This window comes from Argiope bruennichi, chromosome 4 (genome assembly GCF_947563725.1).
Source record: "Argiope bruennichi chromosome 4, qqArgBrue1.1, whole genome shotgun sequence".
Lineage (NCBI taxonomy): Eukaryota > Metazoa > Arthropoda > Arachnida > Araneae > Araneidae > Argiope > Argiope bruennichi.
This window is the reverse complement of record NC_079154.1, coordinates 132,646,811-132,663,006: the sequence shown is the minus strand read 5'-3', so window position 1 is coordinate 132,663,006 and position 16,196 is coordinate 132,646,811.

Sequence of the window (16,196 nt, the reverse complement as noted above, 5' to 3'; positions counted from 1 at the left end):
TTTTTTATTCATTATAAAGACGATATCACAGTTAATTATTTTATTTCTATTTTTCATTCCGGCATAAATATTTTTTATTTATTTATTTCAAATTCAACGATCACAGGATTTATTTATTTTTTAACCTTAAAATATTAATGCCTATGGAATTGCACATAGGGACCCTTAAGTTGATGGGGCTCCTGGCGTTTTGTCAGTATTGCCGCTCTAGTTACATTACTGCAAAGGAGGAAGACATATGCCACAATCCATCGTTGAAAATGTATCTCGATATACTAATATAAGGGATTTTTTTAGAGGGGAGATTCGATAATTATTCAGACAAATCGGTTTTCAATTTTAAAAGCATTTTTAAAAAGGAGGAATTCAATTGCGACATTGTTTGAAAAAATTCCTCAAAAATTCCGAAATAAACATGTAATTAATTTCTTGATGCCATTTTCTTATTTGTTTTTGAGCAAACCTATGAAGAAAAAAATAAATGAATATCGAATTATGTGATTATCGACAGTGATTTTCAACACTGTGATCATCATAATCGAAAATATAAAAAGGTTAATCGTAAAATAATAATAATAGATGTAATGGAAATAAGTATAATTTTTTTATGAAAACCATAATATTTGGGAAAAGACGTACTATTAAAATTGCATTTCGTTTAACTTTGCATCCTTTAGATGTTGAGGTACCTGACAAAACTATGGATTGTCTCCGCTAGTAACAAAAAATATATATATGAATAAACCAATAAAGTATTTTAATGCAACATACGTAACATTTATTCTTATCAAAATAGTAACAGTTACCTTGTAACAGAGAGATGATACATGAAAAGAAAAATTAATATAAATTTATTTTCCTTACTTTCATGGCAACAATGTTATTACCATATTTTTTTGGTTTCAAATATTTCACTTTTTATGGAAAGCAACGTTCTATCAGAAGAGGTCTTATTATTATTTCTTCACTAATTTTATTTTTTAAAGAAACCTTTGAGGGAGAAAATAAGCGTTTAACGTAAAAAAATAGATTTAGTTAGATTTCATCTTTCTATGGCAGTTTGTAAACCAGAAGAGAAGAGGGGAGGGCAATTTTAGTGACTTTAAAGTCGGCACTGTTCATAAACCTCTGGTTGATATCATTCTATTCGGAAGATTGAAAGTCTGTCGGTCTTTACTTCCAGTCACATGTAAACGCAATCACTGAAAAAGCAGTGACTTAAATATATCGAATTGGGTACAGATGTTGTGACTCCAGTTGTAGATCTGTGTCAATTTTTGCTTTCAATTCATTAGAATATACACTTCTAAAACACAAATTCGATTTTCAGATACTATCAGCTGCATGCCAGAGATTAATAAGCAGAAAGCTTAATAAAAAGGATCACACGATAGATTCACTAAAAGTGCTAAATTCACGTCACTGCTTAATATTTCCTAACTATTTTACGCCAATGTCACACAAGGCGTTCTCTAAGATGGCATCTTTATTAGAAAGAATGCGAGAAAGTTTTGAGTTGACTACTCCTACTGGTTAAGATGAAATATTCAGTAAAAATAGATTCGTCTTTTAAATAAATTATAATTTAAAAAACCTAACAAAAATGCATGGCTATCGCAGAAAGTTCCGTGCCAGATGAATATAAATGCTTGCTATCAAACACTGAAAGAACGGGGGGGGGGTCCTCTCAACTTTCTCGTAAACTTGTATATTATGACATGTTTAGAATTCTTTAGTGAAGTTCCTTCCTCAAACTAACAGAATCGAAATGATATAGATCTAAAAACACGATGTCATGATCACACACCATATTTCTTATTCCTGACTGAACTCTAATTTGGAGTTCCCTTTTTTAATTATCGTCTTCTCATGCGCGTGAACAGACGGACAAGCAGCTACTACAATGATGTACTTTTTTTAAATTTTATGCACATCCCCGTTTACGATGATAAAACCATATGCAACATTTGATCTAGCAAGCTCTGTCTATTGATTATTATTTCTGGATTTTCGTTTTCACATACTCATTGATAATCAGATGCCCTCATTTCCCTTTGATTGAATGCCGTTCCAAATTTAATAGAAATCTGCATTTACTAAGTAAAGTCATTGAACTAGATCTCATCCGTCTAGTTGGCTGCGTTTTTGATGTGCACATACAGATCGAGAATCGATCGCAAAAACGTTTTTTTCAGTCTCATATAGTCTAAAAAGTGAATATTAATCGAAATCGAATTTCTGAGCCATGGCAATCAAAAAGAGGCCACAAGAACGAGTTCTAGTATTCTGCATATCCGAGCAGGAGTTTTTATTCGAAATATTAGGCAACCATGACAAGAAACCTGAGTAACGTGTTACACTACCGACATTAAAACAAAAAGAGGCTATATGAATGAATTCTACTCTTTTGCATGCCCGGACAGGAATTCTCCAGAAAAAGAGTGGATCGGTATGACTTGTGCTTTTTATTTGATTCTACAAATCGATGTTAGAGTGAAAAGAATTTTGCCCTCAGGTGCATGAGAATAACCAAAAGATGGCTGCACTCGGTGGTTTGAAATGGAGTGTTTGAATTTAAATTGTTAGAAAAACTAGTTTTTAAAATGCTAAAATCTAACTAATTCTAATCACATATATATATCCATATGCAATTTCATAACTATAACGGGAATGAAAGCATATTAAAGCCTTAAATTTTTAGCAAGTCTTTTTGCTGCAGTTCTTTTCTTGAGGGGAAAACTAATTCGCAGCGATTTGCATTATTTTCTTTCAAGTCGAAATTCAGAACTGAATTCCTTTTTGCAATTGCTTTGGGAGCATTCATGATTGATTACTAAAAGCGAAAAAATAATTCCAGCACGTATTTAAATACATAAAATAATGTGTACAATGATTTCTTATTTAAGGTGTCAAGCTACACTCGGAACAAAATTTTAGAAAAACTAGATTTTTTTTTAATGATGTTTTATTATTTTTAGAGGCATTATCAATCATAAACACGAAAATGATGACAAAATTTAAAAACTGAGGAATTTCTTGTACATTTTAACGAAATGTGGCTAATACGGTTAACAGTCTGCGCCAACTTGTAATACCGCAAACATTTTTTTTTTTTTTTTTTTTTTTGCAAACTAGTTACAGGGGATAAAAATCCATGAAATGACCCAAAATCTAAGAAAACTTTTAAAATGCAAGTAAATTAGGGGAGAGAATGTGTATAAATAGGCATTTTTCTATTATTTTACAAATGAATTTTGATATAAATGCTTATAAATAAAAAAAAATATTTCACTAACTGCAAAATGTTTGCCTGGTTTCTTTGCCCATATTATTTAAAACCTATATTTTAACTTTCAGGTAATTATTTTTATTACATTTTGAGTTATTTGTTAATGATAAGGGATTTTTATGAAAAACAAATTTATGAGAAAATTGCAGCCTAAAATTTCCACTTTACTGAAAAGTTTCTCTTAACGACCAATCTTTTTTTTCTTTTTTTTTTATTTTGTTGGAGAAAAAGTTTTTTCTTTCATTGAGTTTTTGCTTTTAGCAAAGAATCTCTTTCGGAACCATTAATTAGTTCATTTTCGATCAATATCAATCTTCTAAAACATTTAATTTTTAATTCTCAACTTTAAACTTTTTAAACCATTAATATAGCTTTATAATTTTAATTAAATAAAGTACAGGTATAAATGGTCCTGGCTGCAATGATTTTTACAAAATACAGTAAAGGAATTACATAAGTTGTTATTAAAATAATCATTTATATTTTGCGTTTTTTTATACAGACACTTACGCAGTAATTGTTGATTGAATAATTCCTTGAGAAAAGGCTTTATTGGGTCTATTATGCCTTATTTGGGTCCTACCACCTTGTCCTTAAAACGCTTTCTTGTTGATATTTGCACCAACATTTTGGACGTTAAGAACGTAACAGTGAAGAAGTACTGCAGTAACAACTTTTTGCATATCTTTAAGCTGCCATTGTTGTTACAAATTATAATTCCGTAGCAGTTTTGCAATTTTTCGCAGCAGAGTTATGTCATTATTGCTTTTGTACATTTACTTAGGCCTTTGGCACATTTTTTTCAGTTTTTGAAGAAGAGCTCTAAATCTTTGCTATATATGTCAAATATACTCTAATATTTCCTCAAAATTCACACTATAATAGTCCTTTACTGCATTATATGTAAAATTGCAGAAAATAATAAAATATGACAGTTGTAAAAAATGACTTCCAGTTTTATTTACTTCAGGCAAAGTAGGTTATTAATCGTTGTAAGTTTTTATTATTATATACTTAGGAAAAAATGGTACTAGGTTTTGCGGAAGATAAAAGTGTGATCTTCAAAAAGAAGTAATTAAAGTTTTTTTCACTAAAGTGATCGGAAATCAGTGTTTTCAAAACCATCAGATGTCTTAAAAAAAGAATCCACAGTTTCAACTCATCCTTAATTCTGCTTTCATTTAAATGTCTCTAAAAATAGACATCCTTTCAATACCCCGCTAATTCGCATATGTTTTAGCAATCGAATGCTTGATATTCCAGTCAGAGGACTAATCAGAAGAATGTATTCATTAATTTTAGTTTCATAATCATGTAGAATTGATACGAAACGTAGTATGAATAGGAAAAGTTAGACGTCTGCTATCAGTATGAGTGCATGGAAAATTAAATAATTATTTTTTAAAGCCCCTCTTTACTAATGTACTAAAACGTTGAAAGCATTTTTGTCTGCAAACTGCGTGATACATTCATTGGAAAAAAAATAGGAAAGGAAAAGAAATTAATACTATTAAAAGCTATTGCAAGATAAGCAGACATTTATTTTGTAAATTGCGTGGCGTATAAATCTTCACCCGCGGAATACGATGATTAATGCAGTCAAAATGACCGAATCGAATTTATTATCATGCCAAAGATTCGAAATCGTTTATTTCTTATCAAAAATCTGAGGAAACGGTGCTTCAAGCATTTTAATTTTTGCAGTTGTAACTTAATGCTTCACTGCACCACGATACATTTCGGAAAATGTATTGTGCATTGTAAATGTATTGTAACTTGACCCTTTTTCATTTATCTATCTGTATCTATACTTATAATAAAGCTGAATGGGTGTGTTTGTGTGTGTGTGTTTGCGCTTTACAGGTCAGACCGTGCTATAACTTCTGAAAATTGATTTTTATATCATAATGAAGTTTAAAAAATAATCTTTTAAATGATATGATTGATTGATAATGATGATATAATTTCAATGTTTTAACCTATAAATTAAATTTTTATTTTTAATGAATTTTTAAAAAATAATTTCATTATATTTTTTAACAATTTATTTCGCACAAATTAAAAATAAAATTTAAGCTGCATGAGCACGTTACGCGGCAATGGGGAAAATGGCTTTTATCAACGTGTTGCCATAGCATTGACATCAAATTAAAAATTAAGTTAACTTTATCATCAAATTAAACATAACTTACATTTTCAGTACGTGTGTGAATGAAATGAAATAATGATATTTTCTAAGGAGTAAATGCAAGGAAAAGCTTTCTATGATATTTTAAAATATATATATTATTAATTCAATAAAACAGTTTTATTTAAAGCAAATATGGTTTAATATATACAAGATTTCCACTCTATGTAATAATTAATTTATTTGTAAACCTTTTGTAATTGTGTGTGTGTGTTGGCGCTCTGCAGAAAAGACCATTTGACCTACAGCTACCAAATTTGGTAAGTGTATACCTTGAAGGTCCGAAATGTGCACTATGGGTCTTTTTTTCTTTTTTGAAATTTTAATTAGAATTTTAATAATTAATTAAAAACTAACTTTCCCACCAAAAAAAAAATCCTTTCATTTTCCCTACTGCCAAATGAGTAATTTTTACCAACGATGTGCTTCGTGCACGGTGTTGGGGTGGAACGCCGTATCCAAATGCCAAATGAGTAAGGGTTTTTTCCCAACAGCAATGAGGCTAGGGCTACATTTTTTGGCCGATTATTTCAAACGATTCTGTTTATTTTCTTAATGTTTGATGCATTTAAAATTAAACGTTGTTAATTAATCGATCTTTCAGATTCATTCTGAAGTACTTTTGAATTAAAATAAAACAGATTAAAGGAAATTAAAAATTTCTAATCTACATAGCGTTACCCCAACTGGCGTAGAAAAATTCACGCATTTGCGTTACCGTAGCTGGCGTTGAAAATTCACGCATGCGCATTGTATTCCGATTGTTTACATTTCAACGGAAGCGGACTCGAATTAAATTATTTTTAGGTTAGTTGTAGGCTTTTGTAATTAAATTATATTTATGTTAGTTTAAGTTCATTGTTTTTTAAGTAATTTTTTTAACCTGTTTTCGACCGATTATTTTAAACGATTCATTTTATTTTCTTAGTGTTTGATGCATTTAAAATTAAACATTATTAATTAATATACCTGCTCAAGATGAATCTGAAAAAATTTTGTTGACAAATTCTTGAGATATTACATAAATTAAGAAAGATATTCTTTAGTGCCCATAAGGTTTAAATGCTCAGTGACTCTGTTTTCAGTAATCATATTACAAAAGAAAAAGCTTTGTTTCAGTAAAAAATATTATTATATTAATTGCAGATTAATCATTTCCATATTAATTTAAAGCATAAATTCTACGGGAGCTAACAGAAAGTTGGAGAGATACAGATTACGTTATGACTGAAGGCCTTTATAATATTCTGAGTGAATTGAAATTTGTTTTAAAATATTTTAATGAAGAAGCTATTTAAGTAGGAATTACATAAAATAGTTAATTATTAAAATTTTAAAAAGCATTAAGATTGGCGAACCGGCTGGTCGCCAAAGGTGGCTAGTATTTAATAAAACATTCTTGAGGTGCTAATGTTTTAAATAAAAAGAGTTGAACTCCAATTAAACAAATCAGTTATTAATGCTCACCGATTTATGAAAATTTGAATATCACTATTCTATAAAAAGGAATAATTTTGGACCACTTCATTCACCGTCTCAAAGAAACCAATCATCTGACAGGATTTCTCAAGAATTATTCGCCTATATTATGAAAATGTTGATTGTTCTAAAACTGTAATATTCAAAACTTAATAAATCGGACAGATTTGATCGCAGCAGGTAGAAACGTTCATTCAAAAAACAAATTGCTTGGTTTAGTAAAAAATGTTTTTTTATATTAATTGCAGGCAGTTTAATCATTTCCACTTTAATTTAAAATTGAAATTTTACGGAAACTAACCAAAAGTTTAAAAAAATATATAGTGCAGTATGGCAAGGCCTTTACAATAGTATGAATGTATTATATGAATATAAAAATTGGAAGTTTAAAAATATTTCGATGAAGAAGCTATTAAAAGACAAGTTACATAAAATATTTAATTGAAAATTTTAACGAGCATCAATATTGGTGAACCGGCTAGTCGCCAAAGGCGACTAGTTTTGATAATTTAATTGAAAATATATTTTTGGTCGTAGTGTAGAATTTCATTGTGCCCAGTAAAAAAGAAAAAAAAACTGCAGTTAAAAAATAACTAATTTTAATTCGTATTAAATGTGATTCTAAATAAATTTTCTTAATTACCTCTTTTTTCATTTCTCGAACATGGGGATGAAAGTTATCACATAAGTAGGCAACTAACGATATGATGATATTCGGCATTCCTAGAGGATGGCAGCTCGCACATTTGTCTGAATTGTCATGTCATCCAAAGTGTCATTTAGTTTCTCTCGTTCATGAGAAATCTACGAAACTGCGAATAAATAATAAAAAAATTTTGAAAAATCAAGAAATTGCAAGTTTAAAATAAATATACATGCAGAGATGTTATTTTTGTTTTCATTTGCGAGTAACATTTTAATTACATTATTTTTAATTATTGTTGTGTATAAATAGTAATGCAGTGATTTCAATTAAAAAAAACATGCGTTCCCTCGAAATAATTTTAAATTCAGTTTTTATTTATTCAAAGAAACCTTATTTATGTCACCTAAAATGACTTCTCAAAAGTTTTGTTTTGTTAGCTTTCTTCCGTACACCTCCCACGAAGGGGTCATCCATCAGGGGAATTTTGAAGAGGGGATGCCAACTCAGGTGTCGTCCTCGTCATCTGACCGCGGTTCAAAATAACGAGGTCCGTCCTAAGAAAAGCCCTATTGTTGCTTTAAAACGGGGCTTTAATATGAATAAACTAAGCCAAACCCACAAAAGGAGTACCTTAACAATCTGTGTATCGGTTAGTGATGTAAAGCTTAAAGCGAGGGAAAATGGCGGCTGAAGTTTTATCGCTTTAATCATTTGACTTAGATTCCAGGATGAATAGTCCAATTTCCCCTCACGGCGAGGCGAGCACTTGATCTATGTGTAAAAAAGCAAGTAAAATTAGTTTTTTTTTTTTTTTGTTGATGTTTTTTTTTTTTTCCTTCCTTTGATTGCATGGATACATTCAATTGTAAGGATAATTTTCATAAAAAATTTACATAAATTTGCATAATGAAAATGCATATTTTTCTTCATAAATACGAAAAAAAATAAAAGTTGCAATAATTCTGGAATTTAAAAAAATTGTTAATATTTATTTTTAAAAAAATGACGCTCAGAAAGTTTTCTAAATAGAAATGTACGTCTAATAGAGGGAGTGCGAAAATTGGGGAAGGTATTCTAATTTGCGTCTAATTTAAATGACCGCAGTTTAAAATCATAAGGCCATAATAATATAGTTTCCATGTAGTTTTTAAGTAAAATGTAGACATAACTATAATCTAGGTAACAACTTATTTGTTAACTCGCTCGAAATAGGTCAGTGCGTGTAAGAGAAATAAATATAAGAAAACAGATTACTGCTATCGTTCGAGAATCCAAAATAAAAATCGACAGTGAAGAATTCCTGTGTATATGTGAATCTAATATCACACTGATGCTGGATCACTCTCTTGAAGAAATTAGACATCGAATATTTTGAGTATGAATTAATATATTTCGAGGAATGCGGCATGAGAAAAAAAAAATTCTAACTTTGGTTTTTACAAATTAGAAGAACATTAAACAAGCCTGAAGATTATTGAGTATTCATAAATAGAAATAAAAATGGAAAACTGTAGAAAAAAATAAATTCGTTTTGAAAATTTTATTAAGGGTCACCTTCAAGCAAAGATAGAAACCGAATTTCTACATTAAAATTTAAATTCTAAAATTTCTAAAAAACGTAATTTTCTCACAATTTAACAGAATTAAAAAGATTGTAATAACAAAATTTCTTGTATTTAGACAACACACAATTTTTTAAAAAATATATACTTTAACGATTTTTTAAAAGTTGTGTAATATCTTATAACTTCAAACGAGCAATTCTTGTATACATATAAATTTATTTCATGTTTCTCGGAAACGGCTGTAATGATTTGGATAAAATTTTATATTTAAATGAGGTTTTGCTTTTTAAATGTATCTATGTAGGTGTCTTTTCTGAGAAAACACGATTTTACACAATTTTTTTTATAACTAAATATTGACATGTGGCTATACATGACTTGCATAAAAGTGTCGTAGATGGAGTTGTGGTTAGGACGCCAAAACGTCTTTCCCATGTAATGATTCCGTGTTTATAATTCCGTTAAATTTCGCTTATAACTTTAAACGAGCTATAGGGCAAGATTTTATTTACGATTTTACCAAAAAAAAAATTACTGTTGAGCGAAGCTTGGTCTTTCAGGTATAGAAATATTAACGAATGAAGGTTTGTACATATTTTAACAGAATTTCACAAGTGGAAAAATGGGTTCTTGTTATCTTTTCCCCCCTTTGGCTTTATTTTAAGATCCAAACGAGGTTGAAGAATAAAAAATTTAACAGACATTATTAATAAATAATGCATGATTGTATTAATATTGACAAAGAGTTGTTTGCTAATGTTTGCAATTTGTTTTATTTTTCTCAGAATTATTTATTTACTTTGTATATACTAAATGTACAATAGTAATATCTAATGTGTGTTTAGTTTGTTTGGTTTAGTTTAGTTATATTAACGTCCCGTTTGAAGCAACACTAGGGCTATTTTGGGATGGACCTCGTCATTTTGAACCATGGTCAGATGACGAGGACGACACCTGAGCTGGAACCCCCCTCTCCACACCACACCAGCGGGAGGATCTAATGTGTGAGAGCGATTCTAAAGAAAAGCGATTTTGGATTCACAGGTAGCTTCGCAATAGATATTTACTTTGGATTTGAATCATCGGAGCAAAGATCTGAGCTTGGATTTTTTTTATGTCTCTTAAATACACTGACTAATCTTAGACATGCTTAATATGCAGTAATGATATACAATGAATGCTAAGTTCCATATGCCGCAGCTTCATGTTTTTACTACTTCTGGATTCGATGTAAGTTGAAAGTCACTAGCAAATTTACTTAGTACTTGATAAAGCATGATCAGTTGAATAAAATGCAATCTGAACAGGTCCGCCTTCTCCAAACTTCCATACTACATTATCTCTATACTACTGGTGCATCAACACACACATATAAATATATAGTGCTACGGAAAAATCCGTCTTTTGGATGAATGATGAAAAGTCCAACAGGCTCAATAACAGATAGCGACACTTTATTTTGCAAGAAAACACAAATATGTAGTAGCGAAGCATACACAAGAACAGCACTTGCAGCAAACAGCAAAACACAAATAACAAATAGCTATTAAAAAAGCGCAACAACACAAAGCACTCACAGAAAACTCGTTGGAGACCAACACATTAAAGAGATTCGATCAACTACTACTTCTCTCCACTCGACTCAGCTGATTACAATCGTATTTGCACTTCCTCTTTTTATAACTTCCACAAGACATCGAATGATCAGAGCAAATGCTGGAACTCGAGTTATAATGGTAATATCTCCAAGATTCTCGAATATTCTAGAATTTACATCTTTGCTGTGAAACTTTGGCCACATCTGGAGGACATGAACCTGCCATCCATTCAGCAGTTACTATCTGCAAAATCGTCTTCCTTACCATGAAACTAACTGTGTAGTTATGTAGAATTGTAACAATATATATGCCTACATATACAGATATGCAGAAAAAAATTCAGATTAATTTCTAGTTGCAATATTAACTTTCCTTAAACATTAAAACTAAAAATTGCGAAGTTTCATTAAATAAGATAAACAATTGTATGAAAACACTTTATTAAAAAATTTTTATACAACCTCCATATGGAAAAGTGTCAATGAGTAAGATGATTTTTTACATTAATCTGCACACACAAAGTTTCACCTTTCTATTTACGAAATTTGCAAATGTATTTTTATTTCTAAATTTAGAAGAGCTTATCACAAATATAGCTGGAGACATTTATTCTAGAAGTGCAAATTTATTCAATACATAAAAATTGTCATGTGCAGATATTTGTCGAACAATAAATAATTATGATTAATTGACCACGCTTGCTGTTGTACATTTTAATTGGACGATAATCACAACTTTGGTTTTTTGAAGAAGAGAAGAGTAATGAATATTTAAGAGAAATTATCCATACCAAACAAGAAAATAAAATTTTTTGCTCTCAGTTGTATCTCTGACATTAAATATCCTAAAATTGAGGGAGGAATATTTAGAAATGCTAATGATTTATATTATGTAATGCTACTGCAGAAGCAAAACCTTGCTGCAAAATGCTGCAAAACCTTGTTTTCCAGCTTTCTTCTCGGTTTGCAGAAAGTTTGCAATGATTCTTCTTACTTCTCCGAAGAGAAACGGGAAGGATTTCATTTCGATTTATTTTTTAAGTTACCTTAAATGGTAGTACAGTCAGTTCAGAATTCAACATTCCATAAACGGCAATACTGTGAATGCCCCAACATAATAACCTGACATAATAAGCATGACTGCCGTTCTAGAGTTTGCGAAACTCTACTTCAGGAGGAATCTAATCCTTCTTTCTTGAGAAATGTAATTAAAACAGATGACGGCAGCTAGAATCGAGATGGAAGCATCAGTCTTCCAAGTGATCACTTTAGGAACAATACGTCCAATCTTTTTATGAAAGGTTCACAATCAATGGTAAATTTCTATAAAAGGCATTTTCAGAAACTCGTTGAAACTTTTATAAAGACTTTATATAGTGATGCGCTACATAGTTACAGATATATTCGCTGAATTTTAAATGATATTTATAATTTTAAATGATATTGAACTAACGAATGAATTGCTTTTAGTAGTAATTGCAATTAGCTGGTCCTACTTCTCAACACACATCGACTGTAAGATGATAGTTGGATTCGGAATTTCCTTACAGAAAAATCGACTTACAAGAGCCTGTTGAATTTCCACCTGTATCTCTGACTTGAGGTCATTAGATTTATTAATAGCTTACGAACTTCTGCATATAACGCGCCTCCTGCATACGGCGAGTGCAAGAAAACTGTCTGCATGTCACAATTAGATCAAGAAGTTATAAGTGTTATTTGAGGCCTGCAGCTTTGTACATATATATATAATGAAGGTGCTCATTTTGGCAAATTTTGTAAAAACTTCAATTAATGAAGTATTATTTAATCATTTTAAAAATTTAATAAGGATTAATAAATGCATTGTTATTTTTTGAAATTATAGTTTTATAGAAATTTATAGAAATAGAAATACGTACTATGATATGTGTATTATTCTTGAAATGAGTAACGAAAGACTCGTTCAAACACCAGTCAAAAGTACGAGAGAGTCAATTAATTTTCTTTTTAATATCTCAATTTTGTAGATAGAGACATGAACTTTAATGTAAATATATGAATGTGAGAATATTTTACTCATAGATTATTTTTTACAAAGGGGGATGTATAAAATGTTTTGTTTTACTCTTTATTACTAACATTTTCTGAAGCGAAAGTGTTTCATGCAACAGCCGACCTCATTCAATACATACATATACATCTATCTCTCTATATCTATTATTACGGAACTTCCTCCACTAAGTTCCGTAACAATATATTACACCATACACCCACTAGTCAGCGGGTTCGCTTAAAGTGGGTGTATGGTGTAACACAATCAACAGGCCTCAATAGCAAATGACGATGTTTATTGACACGTAGACATAAATATACAGATGGCAAAACACAGCCAAGACGTACACAAGCAATAAACAGCAACACACTTTGGACAAACAGCAGCCCTCAAATAGTAATCGTTAGTAAAAGCAATCACAGCACGCAAAGTGGCCAGACAGAACTCAGCAGGGGGCGGGAATCTACGTAACTTCTCTCTATGGTCGCTCCAAACGTCTGCAATTCTCCACTGTCTTCTCGCTTTAGCTGAATCCAGAATAGCCGACTCACTATTACACGAATAGCTACTCCACATATAACTCGATACTGCTTCTATAATAAAATCCAGGATTCGGCACAGAACTCAATTCACCAATTGCCAGAGCGTTTCTCTGGACTGATCCAACTACTTCGCTGTTGACTCACTATGCAACTCTAAACCTCTAGACAACTGTCTTCAGCTAGGATTGTCGGCTTTTTATAGTTTCCGAACAGGGCAGAGAATGTTTTGGAACAATAAAGCATATCTCAGCCCCTACTGGCTCTATCTCCAAATTTCTTGATTTTAGTATCATCCATCACTGATCCGGCATTCAATCAGCATCCAATAGAGCTAGCTGATCGTAAACTATCTCTCCTGTGATGGAGCTAACAGTGTTGAGAAGCAAAATAACATATTCATAACAATATATATATATAGTCTATATTAAAATATTTCCTACTTTTAAGTCACTCTTTCTTGAGATATTATAACATTTTTCAAAATTCGTTAGCAGGTAGCGTTACTGATGTAGAACCAAATTTCAGTAAAATTAAGCGATCATACGATAAATTAACTCTGAAAATGATGTTCTGTAATGAGCGAATATACAACAGCGCACAATTTGAAAGCCCAGACACATTGAGAAGAAGGAGGGAAAATTCAATTTCAGAATACCATATTTTCAAACAGAAAACAAATCAGTTTTAATAAAATTGCATAAAAATTATTATTATAAATCACTAATGATCTTGGTGATTAAGTTAGTTGGTCATCAAAGGAGGCACTAAAAATTTTATTTTTTAAAGCTTCGCATAATTATTTCATATTCCGCACGTTAGGGCGCATGGAAATTGTGTGCGTACTGAAGATTTGAAGATAGATATGATTTTCAGAAACGCTGAATTGTTTATCTAAACTCGCTTGAGACAAATAATAAGACCGCTTTCTTTTATATAAATGCAAATTTTAAATTACTGGTTACCCTTGACTTGATTCTTCTCGGCGTCTGAATTCTTCTTCGGCATTCAAGACATCACGTGCCGATTCAAATTGCTTTTGTTTTTCTATTGCAGAGAAATAGGTGACACAAGTGGTTACAATTTCTATAATTCTCCCATTCAAGAGTTTTTTTTTTTTTTCATTTACATCAGAGCATTTCATTTGGTACCCTTGGGATCGCTCTAAGATAAATCTATTTTGAAGTGCGTGTTTATTTCAACACCTAAAATACAAACAATACTACACAAGTCGCTTTTTCTTATGCAAATTTTAGAATCCATTATGTATCGAGATTTTAAAAAATAGTTTGAAAAATGGGGCGATACTTGAAGCACAGTAAGGAGGAAGCGGCCATTTTAAACTAGTGTAAACACGAAATACTTATTTAAAACAAAAGATAAGCGCTATTGAAAGAGAAGCAAGTCTATGCATTGAATTGCTTTTCTACAAATGTAGAAATTCAAAGATAGATTTTCTATTTTTTTATAGGTACAAATAACTTTCATGAATATTCAAGAAACTAGTTTGGGTAAAGCAATAAATAATATATCAGTACGCATGTCAAAGTGAAACAAAAAAATTTAAAAATAAAAATGTCACGTTGTTATACTACGAAGAGATTCCAAATCAGAGCGAAACGGAGCGAGACAAAAAATAATAAAATTTATTATGTTTCGCTTCATCATGGGACTGATAAATCATGAAATCTTACAAAAATCGGTTATTTTTCAATAATTTTTTTTTAATTTCGGTATTTCTCTCTATTATTTTATTGTAACATTAGACGCCTCAGGTGACCAGCCGATTTGCCAGGAATATTGGTTATATATCAGATAAATTGTTTAGATATAATTCCCATTTATATTCAGTCAAATAGTCTGACATTAACCGTGTTATTTTAATTGTTTTACTAAGGTTCTGTTTATTATGTACATAAACCTTTTTTTTTTTTTTTTTTTTTTTTTGAAGATCGGTCTCATGATATCATGCGTTATTAAAAACGTAAATGTGGCATTCATCTGTAATCTGGATCTCACGATATTATATCTTTCTCGTACATGAAGTATAGAGAAATTATTGTAATTGATAAAAAAAATTCGACGAATCTCCACGTTTTAGATCTTAACGAATTCAAATCATAATATTTTTTGGCATTATATTCGTCTGAATGTCTGTCTGTGAACATATTAATTCAAAATTGATTTGAACCAGGTGGAAGAAACCTTGCATATGGTCTAATTTTGGTTTGAAGAACCGAATACCAAGTTTTATTTATTAAATCTGAGGCATTTGAGAACTGAATCATTCATATGCACTCTCACTCATGGGCAGACCGACAGACGATCACCACGACCGAAATCTAATATAGGCCCACAAACGTGAATACATAGCCACATTCAAAAAATTTTCTGTCTAGTTTTCAGTATTTTTCCTCCTATTTCTTGTGAACAAAGTATTCAAAGATAAAGTATTTCAATCTTCCAAAAACTCGAATTCGGTCTGAAACGAAGGGATTCAGATCACATTTTCTGAATTATGTCTGTCTGTTTGTGAACTCGATAACTAAAAAACACTATAAGCGAAATGGAGAAAATTTGGTATGTGATCTTTATACCAAATTTGTAGATTTGAATCAAATTTTGATCAAAACCTATTCTGTAAAAGTCTATCAGTCCAGCTGCCTAAAAATATGTCAACCCGATAACTACAAAACGAGAAGAGGCAAATCAATAAAAATTGGAGTACAAGTTTATTATCTAAAGAGCAGATACTTCTTAGATTTGGAAATAAATCCCCCAACGGGCTGACCATCCATTGTTTTGTCATTTTACAAGCATGTGAATGCGGTGGTTCCGAAAAGCAGTGATTTAAATAT